Consider the following 26,204-nt stretch of genomic DNA (forward strand, 5'->3'; position numbering starts at 1 on the left):
GCTTATTTGCCCTCAAAGTGTTGAGAATGATTTGGAGGTGGGTTGGATAGTCTTCTAGTTCTCTCTAATAGACTAGGATATCATCAAAGGATACAATGACAAATTCGTGAGGTATGGTCTGAAAATATTTTAAATTAATTTGTTGAAAGTAGTCGATGCATTTGTCAACCCAAAGGACATTATACTAAATTCAAAATGGCCATACCTCGTGTCAAAAGTAGCCTTTGAAATATCCTCATCATTAATTTGGATTTGATACTAGCCTAACCTTAGGTCAATTTTTGAAAATAATTTTTCTCCTTAAAGTTTGTTCGCAACAACTCATCAATTTGTGGTATGGGGTACTTATTTTTAATGATTACCCTATTCAACCCATAATAGACGATGCAAAGTCTTGACGTTTTAGTAAAATTTTTAAATTAATTATACTTTTTAAATTAAAATCATTCATTTTAGTTTTTTAAGATTTACTTTAAAAGTTTCATAAACTTAATACTAATTTCTTTAATTATTTTATTAACTATCAACTTTTTTAATTATGATTGATTTGTAGGATTATTCTAAAGTTTTAATAAATTTCATAAATTATTAAAAAGGGACGCGTCCCCACACTTAAAACCTTAACGGACAAGCTTAGATGCATCAACACAGCCTAGGACTTGTCAATCGACTGGACTCTAACGTCCCCACAATTAACACATAACTTACACTTGCAATCATAAGGATAGGATTAGAAAAACTTGGCCCGTTTCGTGTATGGTCGAAGGAACCGTCACTGCTACAAAAGGGTTGGAGTCACTGCAGGAGGTACCACGGCTCGCTCCATTGTTCAGCTAGCATGGCAGGGACCATGTAGCAGCACCAGGGAGGTAGCTGGTTGATAAAGCCCATCGGGGTAGGTGTTATCGACGAAGGATAGTCACTCAACTCACGGTCACTCAGATGGGATGAGAGAACAGTCACTCGCCCCATAACTTACATCACGCGAGTGAATATTGATGGAAACCCAGATCTCACACCCGGTTTAGGAATCGACAAGGGAATGGTGCAGAGGGGGTATACCAGGATGCACAGTTGATGGTGCATGAGTGCATCCCAACCCCGTCTGGCATAGGTGCAAGCAAGAAGGCCAGGGAGCCTTGCAGTACAATGTACAGAACAAAGTGACGTGTCTTGTGCTTATGGCAGAGACCCATCCCGTGGGTGCATAGGGAAACGAAAACGTACCTGACTCCAATTGTCGTAACGTCCCTCAATCCTCATCTCTCAATAATTGATTGAAGAAATACCAGTCACACTCAACCCATCCTCTGTCTCACTCTTTGTTGAAAGATACAAGAGGGCAACCCGTTCCTGAAACCCATTGATGTAATCCTCACTGTTACTTGTGCAGAGGTTGTATGCCTTGTGCACATTTGATGGTGCAATAATGCATCCTGCCCTTTGTGCCGACATACAGTGCAAGAAGGGAGGCCACGAAGCCTTATGATGTAGTGCACAGGTTCAGATCGTGCTTTGTGCATTGAGAGGCCCCTCCCATGCATGCAACACTCCAGTCACACATCTCACCTCTCAGTTGATTTGAAGGGAAAGATTGCTCACTTAGCCCACCCTCTGTCTCACACTCTTTTAATAGATACAGAGGACAACCCATACTCACATCCCCATCTTGTTAGGATAAAAGCCTGCGTCACTCAGGGGATTGGTGATGAAGATCGCTTTGTCTGTTGTTGTCATTAGGATGTTGAAGACGAGGCTACCCAGGGAGGCAGCCAACAAGTCTAGTACTTCAATGATTTGTATGAAAGGTCATCTGTTAAGGAGGGCAGAGGAACTGATATTGCAGAGACAGTGCACCAAGGGAGGTGGCTTCAACTTGCTTGCGGAAGTTGCTGATGAATCAGCTATCCTAAACTATGGGGCGTTACCACCTTTTCCACAATCAGCTTCCCCCCCAAGGGTGTTTCCACCTTTTCTTGGAACGAGGCATGCTATGATAGGGAATTTCTTCATTTTCTCCCATAACAAATTTTTTTTGTTTTTTATTTTTTTCTTTTTTTTCATTAATAAAGAGAATGGTAGAAATACCATGTGTCGGGACAACCTCGACACCGTTGCTGGATCAGACAAGAAGAGAACAAGGTAGGGTTGAGAGGTATCTGTGAGGGGCTAGCAGAACGAGACTGCCTCATGAGGAAGATTATAAGGGCTATCAGGAGCACAAAGAGAATGACAGTGCGACATCCAAAAGGGAAAGGGTGAGTCAACTATGATTGTCAAGATCCCTAGGGAGGGAAGTACTTTAGGCGATAGCCATTTATCAGAAAGGGATCCTCAGAAGCGTCGACAGCTTGCACTTGGACAGAGCCATTAGTAGGGTTGACAGCAAGTACCTTGTACGGGCCCATCCACCATTGTTGAAGCTTGCCAAATCTCGAATCATAGGCCAAGACAAGATCACCTTCTTTGAACTCCTTGTGCTTGATGAAACTGTCATGATAGGCCTTGCGTCGCGCTTGAGTGGTTTCCATGCAGTGTAGGGCCATCCGTCAAATCTCATCTAAACATTCCGAGTGCAGGAGGTGGTGTTGCAGTGACTCATCATCTCCCAAGTGTTCTTTAATTGCCACTCGCAAAGAGGGCAATTCCAGTTCAACAGGGAAGATGGCTTCAGTACTATACACTAGCTAGAAAGGGGCCCTGTAGCAACCTTATGGGAGGTTCTGTACGCCTAGAGGGCCTCATCCCAGTCGCGACAATGTGCGGCATTCGTTCTGGTCAAGATCAAGCAGAGGATGTGGTTGGTGACTTCAACTTGGTTGTTGTCTCTTGGATAGTAAGGAGTGGACTTGCGATGGCGAATCTTATACAATTCCGTTAACTCTTCCATGATCTTGTTAAGGAAATGAGTACCTCTGTCACTTACCAACTCGAGGGGACTGCCAAAACGGGTGATAATATTCTCGTACATGAACAGGGCTATGTTGTTACCATCATCCCGCTTCAGAGCTTTAGCTTCACACCACTTTGTGATATAATCCGTACATATTAAGATGTATCTATTCTGCTTCTGTCTAGTAGGTGGATCAATGGGGCCCAGGAAATCAATCCCCCACTTCTCGAATGGCTTTAGGGAAAGAATAGGTTGCAGTGGCATGGCACTTGTTTTGGTGGGTTTCCCCATTCGCTGACAAGCATTGCATCTCTTGGAGTAGTCATATGCATCCTTGTGGAGGGTTGGCCACAAGTATCCTGCTAATAGAGCCTTCCTGACTGTTGCTTCTCTTGCAAAGTGTCCACCACATGGTTCATCATGGCATGCTTTCAATACTATGCTAATTTCATCTCCTACAACACATCTTTGCAATACTTCATCTTTGCCTCTCTTATACAGTGCACCACCTAGCAAGGTGTAGGGGGCTGATTCTAACATAAGCTTCTTCTTCTCACGGCTTGGGATGCCAAGAGGATACTATTGAGTTGCCAGGAGGTTGGTTATGTCTGCATACTAGGGAGTAACTATTTCGACTAGAAACAAGGAAGCATTAGGAAGGTCTGGATCATCCTGTTCCTCTTCTGCAGTTTGAGGGATCCATGATAGATGATCGGCTAGTACATGGGAACGGCCAGGCTTAGTGACCACTTCAAAATAAAACTCGTGGAACAGGAGCAACCATCTCATCAGTCGTCCTTTAACATCTGCTTTGTTCATTAGGAAGGACATGGCTTTATGATCCACGTAGAACTTGAAATGCATTGACAATAGATAGTGTCGAAACTTCTCCAGTGCAAACACCATTGCCAAGCACTCAAGCTCTGTCATGATGTAGTTTCGCTCTCTATCAGCGACCTTTCATCTTGCATAATATATTGGTTGATCTAATTTAGAGGGGCCCTTTTGACATAGGACAGCACCTAGCCCTTCAACCGATGCATCTGTGTGCACATAAAACTCCTTTGTCCAGTTATGTTTACCGTGTTTACCGCAGCACATAGGAACGACTGGCCATGTAAAAAAGGGAAAAAGGGGATGACCGCCCATGGGACTTTAGGGTTTGTATATAAAGTTCAAAAAGTGAATGGAAACTCATTCTTTTTGGTGTGTGGCAAAAGGAGTCTTCTTCTTCCTCTCTTCTTCTCTCCTTCTTACTTGTGTGTGATCTTGAGAGAGGGAGTGTGAGAGTGTGAGGGAGTGAGTGTGCGGGAGTGAGGGATCAAGAGGGTGAAGCTCTTCACCATCTCCTCTTCTCTTCTTCTCTTCTCTTCTCTTGCGCGCATGGCTATGGAGGATGGAGCTTGGGGATGGAGGAGGATTGAGGATGCTTGAGCTAGCATCAAGAATCGTGGAGCTATCGGAGTGCAAGAGAGAGGAGGGTACTCGATCAAGCATCAAGGTAAGCTCACTACACTTGTCAACGGATTCAAGCTTGAGCACTTGCGCGTCTCATATCGACCATCGAAGTAGGGGATTCATCCCTGAAATGGAGCTTGAGATAGGTAGAAAGTTTGGGTGTTTTGATCTTCAAAACAAGTAAGTATTTTGGGATATTTTGGTTGTTTGATGATTGGAAAGCATGGAGAATCTATTTTGGTTTTTTGTCTTCGATTTTTGTTGCATTTAGCGTAGGTTAGAATTAGGAAATCGAACCGGAGAAGGGTAGGGTTTACTGTTTCAAAACAGGGCAAAAATCATGCAAAATGGGTAAAATGCTTACTAGTGATGCCTAAGATTGGCAAGTGAGTGATTGGGGGCATCAACGCCACACTTGGGAAGGGGTATAAGAGCTAGGAGGCCAAGGGAGAGCTCATTTGTGCTATTTCAATGAGAGAGAGAGAAAGAAAGAAAGAAAGTTATATTAACGTCTTCTAAAGACCAAAACTGGCCTATGAGACAAACTGTGATACAACTGATGAGGTCCAGCTATCCAAAATAAAAGTGCTGAATGAAAAGCTAAAAACTGGAAACTGAAAATACGGTATTGTGAGTGTGATAAGTGTCGTGTATGTGTATGTGCGTATGTAGCTCTGGTACTCCAGATAATGGCTACAAAAGGGGAACAAATGTCGGCTGTGATAGGGAAACAACTGTCGGCTGTGATAAAGTGGTGCGATGTGTATATGTAACAGATGCAGGGAGATATACTATCCTGGGATGTAGTAGCAGTCGTCGAAGTCGCTAATAGCAGGTGATCCCTCCTGGATGCAGGATGTGGTACATCGGCGGTGGAGAAAGAGCAAACTGGAGGTTTGAGATCCAATGTGTCGAGTGTCGTCAGATCTTAGTCTACTATCGATGTAGATCAAGAATCCTCCGGATCTCCTGTCAGTGTGGCTGTGGGGTCCGAAACCCACGGATCCTTGTGCGGCGTTGGGTACGCTGGTCATTCAGCCTGCTGTAGTGTGAGCCCGGAGGTCTGGCTGGAGGCTGGTACAGTAGCTCTCACTCTGTCTGTCTGAAAGAACTGTGTAATAGTCGTCTGGGTGGGCCCCTCTCTGACTGCGACCCGCTATGTGCTCTGCTCTCTGATGTGCCATGCCTCTTCGAGAAAATGGCCAAATGATCTCTGATCCATATCAGTCATACATCCCTGAAGTGAGCTGCTCAATGTGTATCTAGATCTCAACTCTGAGTATGCCGGGCATTTGAGAACAAAATGCTCCTCACTCTCCACCTCTGATCTGCAAAGGGGGCATATCCTCTCCTCCCGTGGGATGCCACTGGCTCTGCCACTCTCAATCGTAAGCTGATGTGAGAGATATATATATATATATATATATATATAGAGAGAGAGAGAGCTCCAGCCCGCATTGATTCGATCGCATCACCGATGCACTTACCAGCCCGCTCAGGTATATGAATCTCTCCCTCTACTCCCCTAGATAGGATCTCGAAGTGCATGGCCATGGTGCTGACCTACATCTGGTGAATCGATCAAAATCGTGTCCGCACGGGTTACGCGCGCCGCATTCGGCCCGTCCGAGTGGCCTTTCCTGGGCTGAGTCCCAGAATCGGCCCTCGGCCCTTGTCACTCAGCCCACTCGGCCAAACCCTAGTCGGCCCTCAAACCGGCCCTCAAAATTGGCCCTCAAAACCGTCCGAGGCAAACTGTCTGAGTCAACCCATTTGGTTGTCCGAGTCAAAACTTTTTGCCACGTGGCACATTCGACCTCGGCCCGTTCGAACAACCGTCTGAGCCTCAAATTCGGCCTTCAGCCCAAGTGCCATTCGTCCCGTACGAGTCACTTTTTCCGAATTTCCTACTCGGCCCATCCAAATCAAAACCATCGGAGTCTAACCCCGAAATTTGGCCCTCGGCCCTGTGCCTCGGCCCGTCGAGTGACCTACTCAGGCCCTGCAATTCGAACCAGTTGGTCCGAGTGCAACTTTTTATGAAAATTTTCAGAAATTTGATCTGACCCGGCAAATAAGCAGCAGCGCAAACTGTTGAAACCCTTTGGGCGCTCAGAACTTGATTCTGGTATAGGTAATAGGAGAAATTGAAGTGCGCAGCCGCTTGGCAGCTAGAAGTGGGCAATTGTGAGACCCAAGGACTTAGATGCGAACCGCTAAGCTATAAAACTTGATTGACCGAAAATGAACAAGGCGACATACGAGAAAACCCTAAATCCTAACAAAACAGCCAGAAAATGGATCTACAAGCCTATCAGGTCGAAAACAAGCGAGAGTGCGTGAGACGCTGAGGAATTGCTTGATGTACTCACATTGAATTTCCGCACTTGAAGTACACTTAAGAAAGCTGAAAGCCTGATTGGGCACACGTGCACGAGAAACGATACACAGACTGAGTGATCATAAATTAAGGTCTGTATTCAATAACCAAAGGAGCTCACTCAGATAAACCACTCAAGGAACCTACTAATAGGAGAGGACTCAAGATATAGACAAACCATCAAAGAGCAGAGTAGGACCAAGCAAGGGGTGCCAATGACGTGGATGTAACAAGTCTACTGAACCTAAGCGACAGCTTAGTGGAGCAAGACAATGTGACAATGACAGAGAAAGGCTCAGATCGTGGGTCTAATGAGGAACTCGATTTGAATGTCTTCCTAGATGCTATTCAGCAGTTTGGTGAGCAGTTACGACACGCGCGCCTGGTACGAGCACCGCGACAGGACAACAGACGCAATCATCGCAGACCTAGAAGAGGAGAGAAGGCTAGCCTACAAAGCATTGCAGAGCATAGCCGAGTACAATAGGGAGCAGCAGGCTAGGAGCCAAAGGCAAAGCATGGAGCTGCATGAGGTGCAGCGAGTGCTGAACTTAGTTGGCCGAAACTGAACGAACCATGAGAGAGCACTAGAGGGAGACTTGACGTTGAGCGAGATTCTCATGAAGCGGCTACTCGATAATACAACAGTAGAGCAGAGTGCCACCGCACTAGCGACATCGCTGCTCGCAGGACTAGGGGCGAACCAAGGCTCAAAGAGCCAGTCCAAAATACCAATCGTTGCCAAGCAGCTCGACAAGTACCAACCCCATGACAACCCATACAGCTTTGTTGAGCAGTTTGAGCAAGTCTGCAAAGCCAATGGCCTCAATGACCTAACTCAACACTCGCAAGCGTTCGGGCTATGCCTAGGTGGCAAGGGTAGGACATGGTACACGAGCCTAGATGCTGTAGAGCGAGCCAACTTCAATGACCTCAAGGATCTCTTCGTCAAGAGATTCGCTGAGCCCGGATACTCCGATAACCTGCTAGTACGCTTGATGAATGTCAAGCAGAAAGAGAAGGAGGACATCCGCGACTACATGACCCATGTGAGGAGTCTCTTCAAGAGAATCCCTCTAGGCAAGCGACCGACTGAAAGAGCAGTTTCGACTGTATTTATCAGCGGGATTCGAGACGAGGAGTTATATAATCCTTTGGCAGGCAATTCAAGCTTGCAACGAGACGCAGTAGCTAGAGTGTTTGAGAAAGCCATCAGAGTTGATGATTAGCTGAAAGAGCGGAGCTCGAATCTAGAGGAGACCAACTCGCGAAGCTCAGAGAGAATGTCAGCCTCTAGTGAGCGATCAATCCCATCACCCCAAGATAAGGGGAAGGCCACCGAGGCAGCTAAGGCTTGGCTGATGTTAAGATGGAGTTAGCCAAGCTGCAAGACATGTTAAGACGACCAACGCGCCCGCACGTCCAATGCATGTACTGTGGCGGAAACCACTTACCGCCCGAGTGTCAAGACCCTAGGTCAAGACCTTGTGCTAACTGTGGTAGGTTTGGCCATGACGTCACGCAATGTAGATTATCCAGAAGACTTCCGTATTTGCAACCCTATGGCTAGCCTTACCTAGCAAATAGGTTGCAACCATTATTCGAAAGGGGAGCCCCATTGGCTCTTCCCGCGCCTAACGATATGAAACTAGCCGTCCCTAGAATGGACATAAACCCTATCGGCATTCCTAGACCGCCTAGTCCTTACGTGACCCACCCACCGAGTGACGCTCCAGTCCACTACGTGGAGGAGCCGAATGATGAAGAGACCTACATATACCCTTACGTCTCGCACGACGATGAGGCAACGTGGTCCTCATGGATTATCGACCCGTGCCGGTGATGGCATTAGAATGAGGACGAGGTAGAGGCCTAGGAGGGCAGCCGTCGCAGGATCCAGACTTGTGGTCACCCCGGTCATGTCTCATCACGCTGCCCTAAAAGAGAGCAGCAAAACAGAGACAAGGCTGACCAAAGGTGCGTAGAGTGCGGAATCACCCATCTCTTCGTAGACTGTCCAAGGTGAAAGCCATCTTCTAGCTCAGACAATGCACCATCTGTCCCATTGGGGCTGTTTGGTGTTGAAAACCTTGATGGGGAGGCCACGCCTATCGCGCTGTGAGTCATGACCTGAGCCCAAACAAAACAGGCTGGCATCTCTCTGCCAGGACCTAGCAATCTTGACAACCTCGATAGGGAAGAAAAGCCGTAGGTGAAAAAAGAAGAGATCGGAAGCTAAGGTCGCACTAAAGACCGAGAGTGCTATGACTCTGCCTACTGGAAAGAAGGTTTCAGATGCAGAGGAAGAGACTTCAGCCCCTAAGACGGCCGAAAAGGAAAGCGCTAAGGTAGGGGAATACCCGCATCCGAGACGACAGTTAGAGGCCATAGAAAAGGTGAAGGAATGGGTGAAGGAGGCTCAAGAGCATCTCAAAGACGTCGAGCCCATCATGGAGGACGAGATCGATGATCTCTCTAGCGTAAGCACCCTAATATCACCGCCTCAACCTCAGTTGGCAAAAGCAACTGCGCCATAAGTAGTGCCACTAAGACCAAGCCTTGATGCTACAGAGCCGCAGATCAGTCATGGCCATTGGCCAGGACAATCTAGGCTAGGGGAAGAACGAGTATCCAACGATCTCCTGACCACGCTAGTAACTATCCCTGTAACACTTAGCCTGGGAGATCTGCTTAGGCAGCATCCTACCCTATGGCAAGATCTTAAGCAGTGGGTCGAAGGATCACGAGAGCAGGTCACAGCAGACCCTCAAGACTATGATGCAGAAACACAAATACCGAGTTTGACGCTGCACTCTGTGCCTAAGTCCTTGCACGTCAATGCCTTTTGGGAAGGTTTCGAGATGCATGCGGTCTTATCGGTTTTAGCCCTAGGTGACACAACAAGAAAGGGAATCGTAGACACGGGAGCTGGGGTTAGTGTGCTTAGCCACGTAGTGCTCCAGACTTGGGGAAACTTGCCTGTCGAAACTACTAGGTTTAATGTCACGTTAGCAAACGGTATGAGAGTGAAGCCATTCGGGGCACTTAAGAATTGGCCAGTGAAGATCGCAGGTGTGCAGTTCTCTGTCGACTTTATAATCATGAAGGGAGTGGACTACGATATCCTATTAGGCCGACCCTAGATGTGCAACGCTAGAGTCATCGAAGATTGGGGTAACGGCTTGATCTTCCTTGGCAATAGAACGAATGCCGTAAGAATAGAGATGGACACTTGGAAGACCTCACCACTCGACCTAGATGCCATCTCTGCTATGCTCAAGGGGAACACTCAGGTCAAGAAGCCCTATGGGCCCTTGACCAAGTATATCCCATGCCCAGAGGATGAGCGGGATTGGATGCACGTTCTTGCTACAATCGACCTGCCATTCTCAGATCATGAGGCGTATGAGCAAGCCATCAAAACGATCGGCAAGTCTAATGAAGCACTCTCTACACCAATCTGCATGATGGCAGGAAGCCTCCATGGAAAGCCTAAGCCTGTCACCTTCCACGTACCATCCAACAAAAGGAAACTCCAGGGGATACTGGAATACTTAACGGACAAGCTAGCTGGCAATCCAGCTGCAAACTTCAAACCACTCCAGGATCTCTTAGAGGAATCTAAGTGGCAATGGACCAGGGTGCATGATTTAAACCTCATGTATAACTGGGACCTAGTTCCTGACCAGCGACACGAGACATACCAAACCCTAGGAGACGACGAGCAGTCGGATGACAAAGATTCTAGCGACGAATATGAAGACTGCCAATCCTTCAATGATGAGAGCGAGGGTGAAGTAGATACCGTAGAATACGACACTGAAGGATAAGAAATTGAGCAGATACGAGCAGACACCAAGCCGCAGAAAAGGTAGACCTTTAGAGTAGAGCGAGGAGTCATGTGCATGGAATGTGATCGTGCTTGGTTGGAACGCATAGGAGCCATAGACCTTGAGCAAGCAGGCCTAGCCCAGCCAGGAACGACATCAATACTTAGGACTGAATCACCATCTGAACTGTGGCCACCAGGGGAGACCACCTCTTCTAGCAAATACGGAGGGTTTGAATCTAAATTGAAAGTTAGTTTGGATAGTGATCCAGAGATCCCTAGCCCGCCCACGACCAGATGTACCAAGGGGGACCTACCCGTCCACCTGAGGCGCAGACGGTTAAGGCAGGAAAAGGCAAAGCAACCCAGGGATACACGAATAGAAGAATAGTGAAAGCTGCAGGACCTCCCTAAATGCTTCACGAAATTCAAAAAAGGGATAGGGTAGTAGTTCTGTTAGGTGCCAAACGTCAAGGGCAGATGAGCAAACCAATCGAGGGACCAGCCAAAGTCAAGGAGGTAGACTTAGCCCAGGAAGGGGAAACACCCCGACCAGTATTCATTGCCGACAACTTGACTGGTGAAGAAGAAACGAGTCTTGTCACTCTCTTGCGAGAGTATAAAGGCATGTTTGCCTAGTCCTTAGAGGAGCTTCAGGGGGTAGATCCGAGTGTCATGACTCACAACATACCCATGACGCCGGACGCAATGCGAGTCAAGCAGCGACCGTACCCTATGAATCCAAAACATGCTCATGCTGTCAAAGAGAAAATTGACAAGCTGATGAGAGCTGGATTCATTTACGAAATTGAGCACACAGACTGGGTATCACCCATAGTCATTGTGATGAAGAAGAATGGAAAAATCCGAGTGTGCGTCAATTACAAGAAGGTGAATGCTACTACGAAGAGAGACAACTATCCATTGCTGTACACCGAGCACATGCTTGAGAGGGTGGCAGGCAAGGAAGCCTACAGTTTTCTGGACGCCTTCTCAAGGTACAACCAGGTGCAAGTGCATCCTGTGGACGACCGCCTTTGCCACTGAGTGGGGCGTCTTTGCATACATAGTCATGCCCTTTGGGTTGACCAATGCCCTGCCACTTTCCAACGTCTCATGTGCACCATCTTTAAGGACATGCTTCGCAAGGAGCTAGAGGTCTTTGTCGACAACCTGTGTGTCCATTCGACCTAGATCGAACACTTAGACAAACTCTGTGCAGTCTTTGAACGGTGTCGCTTATATCGTCTCTCCTTGAACCCCTTGAAGTGCCAGTTTTGGGTGAAGCACAGATGCATCTTAGAACACATGGTGTCGAAGAACGGCATTGCCACTGACTTCTCGAAGGTCAGGGTTATTGTTGATCTTCCACCCCTAATTAATTACAAGGGAGTTCAATGCTTCTTAGGCCATACAGGATATTATCGGCAGTTTGTATTGAACTATGCTCTGATCGCCAGACCATTGTACATGCTGCTGATTGTCTTCGAGTGGACCGAGGCATGCCAATGAGCATATGAAGAATTGAAAAAGAATCTAACAACAGCACCAATTCTACGAGCCTCAGATTGGACCATTACCTTCCACGTGCACATCGATGCTTCTAAGTTTGCCGTGGGGGCAGTGTTGTGCCAACCTGGTGAGCACAACTTAGATTATCCAGTGAGCTTTGCTAGCAGACAACTCACTGAGACGGAGATAAACTACTCGACAACAGAAAGAGAGGGATTAGCCATGGTGTTCACTGTGAAGAAATTCCGGCATTATCTATTGGCCACACCCTTCATCTTTTTCGTGGACCATCAAGCCCTGATCTATTTAGTAAACAAACCTTGTGCTACAAGACGCATAGCTCAATGGCTCCTCTTGCTTCTAGAGTTCGATTTCTCCGTGGTAGTATGAAAGGGAAAGCAACATTACATGGCTGATCACATGTCACGCATCCCCACGGGAGAAGCCGCTGGACAAGACATCGTTGATGAGTTACTCGATGCCCACCTATTCCACCTGTCCAGCGAGAGAGATTTATTTAAGGCTGATCTAATGCCATATTGGGCGGACGACATAGTCCAAGTGGTGGAGTACGGACTACCTAAGCGACCAATAGAAAAAGCCCGACTTAGGCGCTTGATCCTGAAAATCCAGCCCTACCAGCTGATTGCAGGCCAACTCTATAAACTGGGGCAAGACGGATTACTGCATAGATGCATGTGTGAGCATGAGATGCACGATGTGCTCTTAGAGGTGCATAGCAGCATTGCGGGAGGACACTTTAGTGGAGACACGACAGCACAGAAGGTGCTGCAGTCTCAACTATGGTGGCCCACACTTTTCCGCGACGCCAAGCGATTCGTCAAGCATTGTGACGAGTGCCAACTGACAAAAGTCCCGATTTGTAAAGACCAAATGGAGTTGACCCCAATTATTGCTCATCAACCCTTCGAAAAATGGGGAATCGACTTCATAGAACCTATCAGTCCTGCGGCGCAGTACTCACAAGCCAAGTACATCATTGTGGCCACGGATTACCTCACAAAATGGGCAGAGGCAAGAGCCACACGAAAAAACGACGCTAGGATGACTGCCAAGTTCTTATGGGAGCAAGTGATCTCGCACTTCGGTTGCCCCATCGAATTGGTTAGTGACCAAGGCACGCACTTCATCAACGAAGTGATAGCACATCTCCTGTCCACCTTTCTCATTATCCATCGCAAATCCTCACCATACTACCCTTAGGCGAATGGCCAGGAAGAATCAACTAATAAGATTCTTATCAATGTCCTGACTAAAGTAGTCTCAGCCTCACGCAGTGACTGGGACAACAAGCTGATGGCAGCCTTGTGGGCCTACCGCACAGCTTATAAAACGGTTGTCGGCCAAACCCCCTTTAGGCTGACCTATGGAACTGAGGCAATTCTACCAATAGAATTCTTTGTTCCTAGCCTGAGAATAGCACTTCAAGAACGATGGGAAGGGAAGGAGGCATGGACGCAACGCCTGGTCGAGCTTGAACGCTTATTAGAGACTCGTCTTCTAGCCACCCACATGCTTATCTGTGAGAAAGCCCGATGCAAAAGCTGGTTCAACAAGCATGTCAAGCAGCGCAAATTCGAACAGGGTGACTTAGTGCTCCTTTACTCAGTTAAGGGGCATAAGTAAAAAATGAAATTCAAAGGTCTCAGACCCTTCAAGGTTCGTGCAATCAGCCGAATCAGCAATGTCGAGCTTGAGACACTAGACGGTGAGGGAGTAGGCTTCTTCAATGGTAGTCGTATCAAGAAGTACTACCCTTCCACGCATCCTTTGCATGAGCCACCATTGTTAGAACCGCCGGTCAAAGTACGAGTAGCTACAATCACGATCATTGCCAAGCAAACATGCGCTTTCAATGCCTTGATCGACGAGGGAGCAGACTTTAATGTCTTAACCCACAGTCATTGGATCCAACTTGGCGAACTACTACTCCAATCCACAACTTCCAAATTAAACCCATATGGGACCCACTCATACGCACTTCTCGGCAAGTGCAAAGTCGCCGTTTCTATCGAGTCTGAGACTGTTCCAATGCTTTTTTGCGTATTGCCAAGTGCTACAGATGCAGGAATGGAGTCACTGCTAGGGCAAACCTTCAAAAAGCAGACTCACTACAATGTTGATTATGGGTCGCAGTGCATCCACCTAGCAATAGGCAACGTGCGCATTGTCACAGCTTTCAGCAAGGGCTGCGCGACACCATCACCGTCCGCAAAGCCACTGGTAGAAACATCCGTAGGCAAGACTAAGGAGGGGGATAGTGTGCGGCCAGCACTCCCCAACTTCCATAAACCGCAACCCACAGCAGCCAAAGCTAAGGCCCAACAGCCTCGCTTTCAATGGGTGCCTAAACAGTTGCACCCACCACCTAGGAGTCGACGCTCCTATTCTCATAAGACCCAAAACTCTAAACCTAGGAGGCCAAGACGCAATCATAGGAAGCGCCACGTGGTCAAGCAAAGATGGGTCCCTAAAGCCCTCTTACGTGTGTAAGGCTACTACGAGGGAAATACCTGGTTGTGGATCCCTAAGGCCCCCATGGCCAGAGGCACCACTCATACACCACCTTCAAGCTTGATCAAACCGCGTTCCATCAACCCTCAAAACTGCAAGCCGCAGTGCTCTTCTGAACTGCAACCATCTGCCTCATCCATGCCTAGACCCAAGGGAGTCCCACAAGTCTACTGGCCCAAACCGCAAGCTCCGTCACAAGAATCACCACCCCCCGCTGAAGTCAATCCGCCTCCCCAACCCCAACCTGAATGCAGCAGACCGTCCGTCATGGCTGCTCCCAATCCACTCAACATCCAAACGGCTCAACTACAAACTCACGAACCCCCCACCGCCCATCTTCGTTATCAAAAGCTCTTGTTCTGTCAAACCTCGACCACCTGTCGGCCTTACGCCCTCCTATGAACGAAAATCCTTCCTAGCACTGGCCCCGCTGACCTCGCTGAGGACATCGGGGATGACATGATGGATTGTATTAAACTACTAGATGACACTTTTGTGTCACTCGCGCTAAGCTACGACCGCTTGGACCTAGGTCTATTAGAAGAACCCTTTGCAACAGAAGTATAAAATATGCCAGGCTCTTGGGAAACCTTTGAATTCGCGTTCACAAAAGCTTCTCGCTCCACTCTGCTGAGTTGATTAACAGCGAGATCTCCAAGGAGCAAGCCATCAAACAATGCCTTATCACGTCATACGATCCACGAACCACTTCTGCTCACACTGACCAAGAAATTGCGGAGTTATCACACCTCGCTGATACTAGATCACCTTTCTTGAGGCAGTGGTGTGCTCTTAGGTTCAATGGGAAGTTGAAGGATGTCGCATAATGACCAATGCCGAGCAACGCCGCACCATCAAAATAGCAGAGTATGATCCCACTTACATCGTGCCCACCTCGTATAGAGTGTTAACCACTCTTCGGGGCCGACCCATGGAAGAACACCTCAAAGGACACCCCTACCTCGATCGCTTGTTGACCGAGGAAGAGCTACACATTGCTAGCCGTGTCGACTCTGGTGACTTCCTCACAGATGTTCTCACATACATCACGCATGTGGGAATTCGACCCTTTGATTTGGACCATGCAGCTCAACTGGAATACAATCTAAATTTCTATACTTGGCTCCTTCATAAGTAACTCCTACCCCAACATGCTGAAAGCCCTTAACCTTTTGACCCTCAATCCTAGGAAGAATTCTTTTCAAGATGGAAGGGGAGGGGGTAAGGTGAAATGAATCGTATGAGAAATGAATCAAAGGGGATAAATCAAAGTAAAATTAATGAAAAGCATAAACATGTAGTATGAAAAAACGGATGGGGTAGGAAAATGGGCAGGAAAACTTTGAAGTAAAGGGAAAAAAGTCCAAGTCTAAAAAGGAAAATCTACATGGCTTCCTAATGAATTCATTCAAAAAGCATATAATTTTTCTTTTCTAGCAATCAGCGAATTGATATGTGGAAAGTACTAATGAAATTTACGATTTATGGCAGGAGCATAAAATACAGCAAGACCGTGCCCATCGACTCCCATTCATAGACGAGGAAAGGGAGCAATACCACATCCATCTAGAGAACCACGCCTTCAGCCAGCTCAAATTTCAAACCATCCACAACATGAAAGTTGTGGTGGCCAAGGAGGAAGCAGCCAGGAGGGTGGTTGAACAATGCAACCTCATGAAGTATCTTGAAAAGTTCTCGCAGGAGCCAGACCACCTGAGGTGCGTGGAGTTCCTCAGAACATACAACCTAGATCAAGAATGTGGTACTGTGACGGTGGGCAGAGGAGAAGATGCAAAGCAGGTATAGGTCCGTTTAGACCCAGCCTTGGTGGAGAAGGCTTTGAGATTGGTACCAAAGACGGAGAAGAAACAAAAAAGGGATGTTTATGCCATGCTTAAAATGAATAAGGAAGATGTGCTCACAAATGACGGCTTAAGCATCCAGGATATCCCTGACGCAGAAGCCAGGATGCAGGCCAAGTTGATACATGTACTCTTCTCCAGCCATCGCTACAATTCATTGATGCATCGAATTAGCGTACATGTGCTGGAGAATGTAGCAGTCCATACCCTAGACGAAGTATATTGGAACGGGTACGTGCGAAAAATGATCGATCAGGCAGCCAAAGCATTGGCCCTAGGAAGTGTACCAGCAGGAGGAGAATCTCCAACCTCTAAAGTTACAGAAAGAAAGAAAGCCTCCTCCAAGGTGTCCTTCATCGGGTATGGAGGTGTCTTGACTGCACTCATCCAGGAGGCAGTGAAGGAAGCACAGGATGTGGAGGAAGGAGAAGGAGAAACGCCAGAAAGGTCGCCTCCTCACTAGGACAAGGATAGGTCCACTGATAGAACTGAGACAGAAGAAGAGGGGGAGGGACAGACAAGCAAAAAGACAACCAAGAAACCCAAGAAGAAGACAACGCAGAGAAAGAAGGATGACAAAGGCAGAAAGAAGGAGAGAGAAGACTTGAAAAGGGCAAAGAAAGAGTCCCTAAAAGAGGCCAAGGAGAGAGAGAGGACAAAGAAACAGGAGGAGGAGAAGGAAAAAGAAGAATTATAGAAAGAAAAGAAGGCATCGAAACAGGAAGCAGAGGAGAAGAAAAGAAAGGAAAAAGAAGAAAAAGGGAAAAAGAAGGAAGAGCAGAGAAAAGCAGAGGAGGAAAGGAAAAGAAAGGCGGATGAGGAAGAGGAAGAGCTACGAAGGAAGGAGGAAGAGGACCTGGCGGAAGCCACACGCCAGTCTAGTGAGCAACAAAGCCGAGTAGATGAATTGGGGAACCTGAGGCCGCATAGAGAAGAAGGGCCAGGGTCTAGCACACAGGTGCCGGAGTTTGTGCCACCTCCAATCCCTGAGGGCAAGGGCAAGGCCCCGATCCATCCAATTCCTACCCTCTTGGTGCCTTCCACTAAACCCACCACCATCACCCCTAGCATCCCGACCAATGCCGACATGTCAAACTTTGTGGCGTGGATGCAATACTTCATCAACAAAGAGATGGGCCAGGGACAGAGCACAGAAACCACGGCCACAGGACAAAAGAGGCTAGCTATTGATGCGGAATCCAGGCAAGAGCCTAAAAGGTAGAAGGTAGAAGCCTCAACCTTATCCATCCACGCAATGATGACGCCATCAGCTGATTATGACGAGTACGTCGCCGAGCTGCTCTCCCAATTGGAGAAAGCTAAGGAGGAACACAAGATAGCCGTGGCTGAGTTGGCAGTCGAGAAGGAATCAGTGGCCGCCTTCCAACTGGATAAAACGAGGATGATAGCCATGCAGCAGAGGGAGATCGCAGATCTCAAACAAGAAATGAAGGCTAGGGATGATAGGGAGGAGCATTGGAGACATCATATTGAAAACGAGACACAGGAGCTAGTGAAAATGCAAAGAGAGCACAAGCTCCTGATAGTGCAATATCAGGAGCTCGCTACGAAATTTACTCAGGTTAATGCACTTGTGGCTGAGCTAAATGCCAGGGGCGAAACATGGCATAAAGGAGCAGCAAGAGGAGATCGAGCGCCTGACAGATCAACTAAACTCTGAAAAAGAAGAGCAAGAGAGGCTAGTCAGGGAGTTGGAAGACCACGAGCAGAAACTCATGATACTAACCCTAAAGCAAGGAGAGAGCTTGGAAGAAATGAAAAAAAGAGGAGAGGAGTGGGCTGCGCACAATGAAAAGAGGGTGAAGACACTGGCATGACGCCTTGCTCTGGTAGAGAAGGAGAAAATCATTGCAGAGAGCAAGGCAGAAGCTGCCCAAGTGGCCTTCGACACTCAACAGAAGGCCTTCCTCGACATCATCTTGGACACCACCCACTCAGCACAAGTCGTTGGAGGTGACGCAAAGAAAGCTCAGCATAGCACGAAGACCTTACATGCTGGATTGCAAATGCCACCCTTACCTGCAGAGGTTAGGCTGAGCTTGGATGAGCAATGAAAATATCTATTGTTGGCCGGCCTAACCCCCCAGGAAATCGACGTCCTCGGATTCGAAAAAGAAGCACCACAGGGAGAACAGCAGGGGGAGGAAGCAGAACTTGAAATCAACATGAACCGATTGAGGGAGGATGTAGTCCCACAACCCCCCTCATCACAGTCTCAAGAGCCACCACAAGAGGACCCATCTGCGGAAAGAAAAGCCGCCTCTAGGGAAAGACGCAGAAAGCTAGTAGAGGAAGCCAGGAAACAGCTGAGAGCCAAACCAGCCGTGCTGCCATCTGCACCTCTCCCATCGTGCCCTGACGATCTCCCCGCGGGATTCCACGCAGAACTGGTGTTGTGGGAGATACAAGAACAAGGAAAGGATCCATTCACCTCTAGTTTCCTCCTACCCAACAATCTGCGGAGGGTCTTGCCGCTCAAAGTGATGGATGAGGTGATCGCGGTTGGTGGGCCGATTGGGGCAAAGATGGCTAGAAGAGCGAGAAAAAATCCCAACCTCTTGGGGCACAGAAGCGGCTGATTACTGGCAGAACAAATTTTTTGAAGTCCTACACACTGTACAGGGCTATAAAAGCCAACCCTATGGAGGAGGCGAGTATGCGACATCAGCATGCTCGCTTGGATGGCGTTTTGCAACACCCTGCCATTCGAGCGGAACAACCCTACCTACATGGCATACCCTCGAAGGGTAGGGGTGGATTTTGATGCCACCCTCCATGGGCGGTACGACTTCCCTATTATTTATAACTCTACTGTAGTATCCTTCGAGCATGCCCTTCTCTTTACCTCCGAAAGCCTAGATGATTCTTTGACATGCTTTCTTGTGGATTTCTCCTCATGCCCTGACCCCGCCTTTGTAACAACCTGTAATTATCTTAGGTTACTTAGGCTACTCCTTAAGCAGGACCCAACTCCACAAGAGCGCGGCCTACCTCCCCTATTATTTGACCCTAATGCTATTGACAACTGTGCCATGGCTCGTCTTATGATGAGGGCTAGCCTCCTCCCCTCTTTTTGCCTAGCCCTTCTGGAAGATATGAATGACAGCCAATTCACTAGGTGCAATCACCCTTTCCTCTCCACCACTTCTCTTCATGTCCGCATGAATCTGAAAGATTACATGCAAAGTCGCTAGTTTTTTAGCAAATCTATCAGACCCCCTTCCCCTCCTCATTCCGATGAAGACAATTAGGCCTGGTTGTCATTCCCAAAAAAAAAAGAAAAAAAAGAGAGAGAGGGTGAACTGGAAAGAAGAGACAACAACAAAGAATAGCAAAGCCAAGGGATGAATCTACTACTAAGCAAAGACAAGAGAGAGAGGACTTCACATGACCCGCTTGCAACTTCCCTTTGCCTTGCTGTGCACCACAGTCACTGCACCTAGGGTTCTCCCTAGCCCCTTCCCCACTTCACACTTAGGGCACATCAAGGGCAGGACTTTCAGACCTGTCACCCTAGGACTTGCACCGCACCTCCAACGATACACGAACTGGGTCCTCAAGTGTGGGACATTACCAAGGGCTTGCCCAAGGTTGTCCAAGGTTCACCCATCTCCCAGTTCCACTGCCATGGGCACCACGTACTACACGGAGAGGCAGACACACCCCTTAGGGAGTGCACAACTTTTCTTGCAGGTTATGTTCAAGTTTCAAGAACTGGCTACTCAGCTGAAGAAGATCGATCACCCACGGCATCCTTTAATGATCAAAATTCTTTCCATGTGCCGGACATGACACCATTGCTGCTGTTTCAGGAGCTTTTCTGCATTGGAGTGGATGGACCAACGTGCTTCATGTCGCCAACCAGCTTCCTGCTGATGGTTACCATGATTGAACCAAATCAAGCAAAAGGAGTACTCAATAATAGATCTGCCATTGGCATAGATATTGGAACCTCATCTTCCAAAGATGCATGCCTAACGCCTCAAGATCTACGGATCGCTTATTGATTCCACAAGCTTGAAGGTTTTCAATGCAAGGGTGAAGATCTTCAATGCAGCACTGAAGACCTTCAACTCAAAGACAAAGATCTTCAAATCAAAGACACAGATCTTCAATGCGAAGCCAAAGCATATCTTTGTCAAGGCAGAGTTCAGGGGGGCTTCTCCAGGATAAATCCCTCCAATACCATCCTCCTAAGGGATTACTTATTGATCAAGCATTTCTAATGCTCAAGAGACGACCGGCTACATATTTTCCACTAGACAACTCGAACCCCAATCAGCCATCGCAGAATGGAAGCCACAACTGTGTGAGAAATGCCGAGCATCTTCATGAAGCCTAAAGCACGCCGGAATCTCTCCTGGACAATGTCATTAAACTCCATCACCTCTCTACAAGTTCCACCTAGCAGCAGACCTAACTAGCCACTACTTCCCACCACAGTGCCATGAAACTGGCACTTGGCTAGGAGGGGGTAATGTTTACCGTGTTTACCGCAGCACAGAGGAGCGGCCGGCCATGTAAAAAAGGAAAAAAGGGGACGACCGCCCATGGGATTTTAGGGTTTGTATATAAAGTTCAAAAAGTGAATGGAAACTCATTCTTTTTGGTGTGTGGCAAAAGGAGTCTTCTTCTTCCTCTCTTCTTCTCTCCTTCTTGCTTGTGTGTGCTCTTGAGAGAGGGAGTGTGAGAGTGTGAGGGAGTGAGTGTGTGGGAGTGAGGGATTAAGAGGGTGAAGCTCTTCACCATCTCCTCTCCTCTTCTTCTCTTCTCTTCTCTTCTCTTGTCTTCTCTTGCACGCACGGCTATGGAGGATGGAGCTTGGGGATGGAGGAGGATTGAGGATGCTTGAGCTAGCATCAAGAATGGTGGAGCTACCGGAGTGCAAGAGAGAGGAGGGTACTCGATCAAGCATCAAGGTAAGCTCACTACACTAGTAGGATCGACAGCGCGTTGGCTAGGTGAGATATAGCCATTAGAGCTCGCTTGGAATGCTTGAAACAATAAGCGGTCCGTGGGTCTTGGTGATTGAGCGAGCTCCCACAAGTTAGGAGGCTGCAAGATAGGTGCTTGGATAAGGCACTGTTTTAGGATATTAAAGGCTTCTTTGCAATCATCAGTCCAAAGTAAATCCGCATCTTTCCTTAGGAGCTTGTGCAGAGGGGCTGCCTTAGTTGCAAAAAGTGCAATAAATCTTCTATAGTAGCCCACATGGCCAAGAAATCCTCTCAATTATTTGAGGTTTGTTGGTGCTGTCAAGGCGGCAATCTTCTCAATCTTCACTGGGTCTGTTGCAATCCCTTGTGCATAGACAATATGGCCCAAAAGAACTCTTGATGAGAGGCCAAGACACATTTGTCAGGGTTGAGAAAGATCCCATACTCTCAGCATCTGTCAAAGCATTGGTCTAGGTGTCCCCAATGCTCACGTATTAAGCTATAGACATAGAAGTCATCAACATACACCTCAATGAAATCATGCAGATGATTCTAGAAGGTAGCCATCATTACTTGTTGGAAGGTGGCAGGAGCATTTCAGAGCCCAAATGGCATCACTCCATAGACACAGGTTCCCCATTCTATTGTGAAGGTTGTTTTGGATTGGTCCTCCTCTGTGATTTGGACTTGGTTATATCCGACAAATCCATCCAAGAGGGAATAGAGCTCATGGCTTGCCACTCTGTCCAATAGTTGGTTTGTGAAAGGGATAGGGAAATGATCCTTCTTCGTCTTTGAGTTGAGCTTTCTAAAGTCCACACATATTCAAAGTTTCCCGTTCTTCTTGGGTACAACCACAATGGGAAAAACCCATTCACTGTTAGTCACAGGATAAATGAACTCGGCGTCAAGAAGCTTCAATAATTCGGTCTTCACCAGAGCCGAATAACTAGGATTCATACGCCTTTGTCTTTGCCTCATAGGTTTGGCATCAGGCTCTAGGTCAATGTGATGTTGGCATACTGTGGGATCAATCCCCTTTAGGTCTTTGTACGACCAAGCAAACACGTCTAAGTTCTCATTTAGTAGGTCTTGTAGGACCACTAGTTCTTCTTCTAGAAGATTGAGACCCACTTTTAGGTGACGTTCAGTATCGTCAGTATCCAAGAACGTCACTTGTCTTTCACCTTCCACTTTGCAGATAAATGTCCCCCACGGATTACTTCTGGATAGAGGTCTGACTCCTTCAAGGGAGTAGTGTCATCGTCTGATGTTCCACTAGAACCAGTGTCTTCCTTCTGAACAGATGACTCATTTGTTTGTTGAGATTACTGGAAGGGTATCAGAGCTTTGTTTGCTTTTCTGTGAGTGGTGATCTCTTCTAGACTTAGGAATTCATCTTTAGAGGATGCATCCAGGAATGTTACATAGCATGGACCTTTTATAAGCTGTGGCTCTGATGGCTCTGGCTTTTGTTTGACAAGGGGCATCATGATCATCTTTTCTCCAGAATGAATGGTCAGGGAAATAGGAGCCACTAGTGAACTTAATTTTTATACCTTTGATCCATTGCTTATGCAGATTCTGCATACGTTGTGGTCCATTGGTCAACCCAAATGGAACCATGGTCATCCATCTAACACCCTGAGATCTTCGGCCTCTGAGGTCTCTGTAGGGACATCAACAAGATCGTCCACTAGCAGAGGAACGTTTTCATCTGCACTTTCATAACGTGATTCGTTTTCTTCCTCACCATTTTCATCCTCTTCCTCTGGAGGCTTTTTCTCTGCTTCTATAGAGGCTATGTAGGAGAAGAACAGATCTTCCACCTCTGCATCTGCTTCTACTTCTGCTTTTGTCTCTGGAACTGTCTCTGCTTCTAACTCTGCGATTGCCATGTAACAGGAAGAACAATACATCCATGCTTCAATCTCGCTGTCAGAGTGATTTTAGAAGTCAAATCTAGTTGAGGCAAGAGGTATTCTCCCATGGACAAAGACTTGCCTTCCTTTGGTAGTTGGCTTACAGTGCCCACTGTTAGGGATTGTGCCTTTATTTTCTTGGGAAAGATCTGTTTAGCAGCCTCTTCATCTCCTAATGTACCATCTGTTACTTCATTGGAGGATTCTATTATGACTTTTATGGATGTGGATCCATTGCCTTTTTATGATCCATACAATTTCAACACCACTTTATTGGGTCCTCTGCCTAGGGTTAGGGTTCCTTTGAACCAGTCTGTCTTGGCTCTTGCTTCAAAAAGCCAAGGTCTTCCCAACAGCAGAGGGTATGAAGTCCCATAAGAATTTGGTTTGACCACCAAATATGTCAGCCAATAGTCTCTTCTTGCAAGGGTTGCTTTTACGTATGGGAGGATGCCCAACGGTTTAATTCTGCTTTGATCTGCCAATCTGATAAGCCACTGTGTAGGTTGAATTCCTTGCAAACCTAAATCCTTCATTGTCACATCTATCATTATCTTTACTGATGAGCCTCCATCAATCGATGCATCTAAAATATAGCATTCTTCTATCCATACACTAGTCTTTGGGGTTCCAGGATTTAGGAAGGCGTTAGACACATCTACTTCTTTCATAGGTTCTGGGGCCTTATTGGTCTTGGTCACTATTGAAGGAGTAATCCTTAATCTATGTCTTCTTGTTAAGATGCTTTTGAATTTCTTTCGGCAGCTGGGAGACAACATCAGCAACTGTTGGAATGTTAGATTTGGTTTAAAGGTGTCTAGGTCTTTGACCAAGTCATACTCTTCAATAGGATCCATGAGCTTCTCCAGCCTGCTGGGGAATAGGGCTATACCCATTTCATATTTCTTTTTTCTTCTACCAATGGCAGCATCGGCACTTCTTCTATTTCTGGAGGTGCCTCTGTATCGTCTATCTCCTAAACCTCTGGTCCTACCTCTAGGACTGTCTCTATGACTCTCTGTGGCACTGCAATGCTCTATATAGCACTGTTTTGTCCTGTACTGCTTTGTCCCTCTATTGGGGCAGGTTGAACTTCACAGTCTTGGCAGGGGAGTTGTTCTCTTTCTGGACAACTAGTTCATTTTTCTTGGCGTGCGTGATAACGGCAACTTCCAACTCTACCAAATTGGAGGCAAGCTCTTGTGACTTCTGTTGGCTATCAGTGGCATTGGCCTTTACAGGGGTAGACTTGGACAGTCCTTTGCAGTGTAGCCTTCTCCTTTGCATTGGTTGCATAAGGGCTTGTAATCCACAGATCTTCTAGGGTTTGGACAATTCGAGGAGATATCACCCTTTTCTCCACATTTGTAACATTCCACCTCACATCTCTGACCACCGCTAGATTGTCGTCCTCTGTAACTTTGAGAGGGTAACCTCCTTGGATCGAAATTAGGACCAAACTCCCTAGGCTTTGGTCCAATGTTCTGTGTTGTCATTTTGGATTCTAACAAGTGGAATCTTGCATTTTCATCTTTTTGTCTTCGTTTGTGTATCTCTTTTAGAGAGCAAATATCCTCTATATGGTTCTTCTGCAAACATTAGGAACAGAAGGCTCCAAGAATGGTTGGTTTTCAGGTACACTCAGTGGCTAAATGTCCCGCTTGATGGGACTTTCCACACCATATATTAGAACACATCACATCTCTCCCACCTCCTGCAGGAGTGGATATATTGGCAGTATTCACTTCAGTGTCTGTAGCTACTCTGTAATCACGTCCATAAGCTCTTTCTTGATACTTGCAACTGAGTTGGATAAGTAGTCCTTCAAATTTTCACCTCCTGAAGTACTTGTAGTAGGGTTTTCGAAAGCTTCTGTAATTACTGCATATACAGGTTGGGTTGATCCAGAGGGTCATTTGTTCTGGTTATGATTCAGAGCTCCTGTTGAGACTTGGGGTTGTTGATTCCAGTTGGTAGGGTTCTACTGTTGTTGATTCACCATTGGAGGAACTGTTTGAGGCTGTTGTTGTTGTGGTTGAACCATCATTTGAGGCATTGTTGTCTTCGATGACCACTGTGGATTAGGTGCACTGTACTACGACACTGTTTGAATCTGGTGATAAGGGTAGGAAACTGTCCCTGGGACTGCATTTGGTGGGTATAACATTCCTAGCATGGGAGGGGGTAGAAATCCTCTTCCTGGAGTCATTGACAACCTTGCTTCAACTTCGTCATACAATCTTGCACCTTCCACTGCAACTTGCAGATTGACTAGTCTTCTCAATTCCACAAACTTGCGAACTTTTGGCTGTAGGCCTCTGAGAAACACTCCTTTCTAGATACCTTCGTCCAAATGATGGTTAATCCATCTCTTCAAGATGGATTCCATTCGCAAGACATAAGCTTCTACTCTTTCTCCAGAGGACTGACTTAGGTTCATGAACTCCTCTCGCATTCGATCTTCAAAATCTTCATGCCTGAATTTAGTGAGGAAGGCCAACTTCAGGTCTCGTCCCATGTGCCAAAAGTTCCTACTGCTTGTCTCTCATACCACTGAAACACCATGCCCTTGAAAGTGGCGGGGAATATCGCTAACCAATGCTCAAGGGTTCTGACATTGTTAGCCACACATGCTACCATAAACTCTGCTACATGAAGATCAGGGTTTTCATTGTACTCTCCCTTAAAAATTGGCAATGGGACTACATTTGTTGGCCTGCCATCAATATTTCCACGACGAATTTGACTAGGAAGGGGACCTTGAGTCGCCATGGGAACTTCTGTAAAGGGTGCTTTTAGGGTGTCAAAAGAGGCTTCTACTTGCAAGCTCGTTCTTAGCCTTGATTTTTGCTTTA

This window comes from Lygodium microphyllum, chromosome 17 (genome assembly GCF_053477565.2).
Source record: "Lygodium microphyllum isolate KBCC chromosome 17, Lygodium_microphyllum_v1.1.10, whole genome shotgun sequence".
Lineage (NCBI taxonomy): Eukaryota > Viridiplantae > Streptophyta > Polypodiopsida > Schizaeales > Lygodiaceae > Lygodium > Lygodium microphyllum.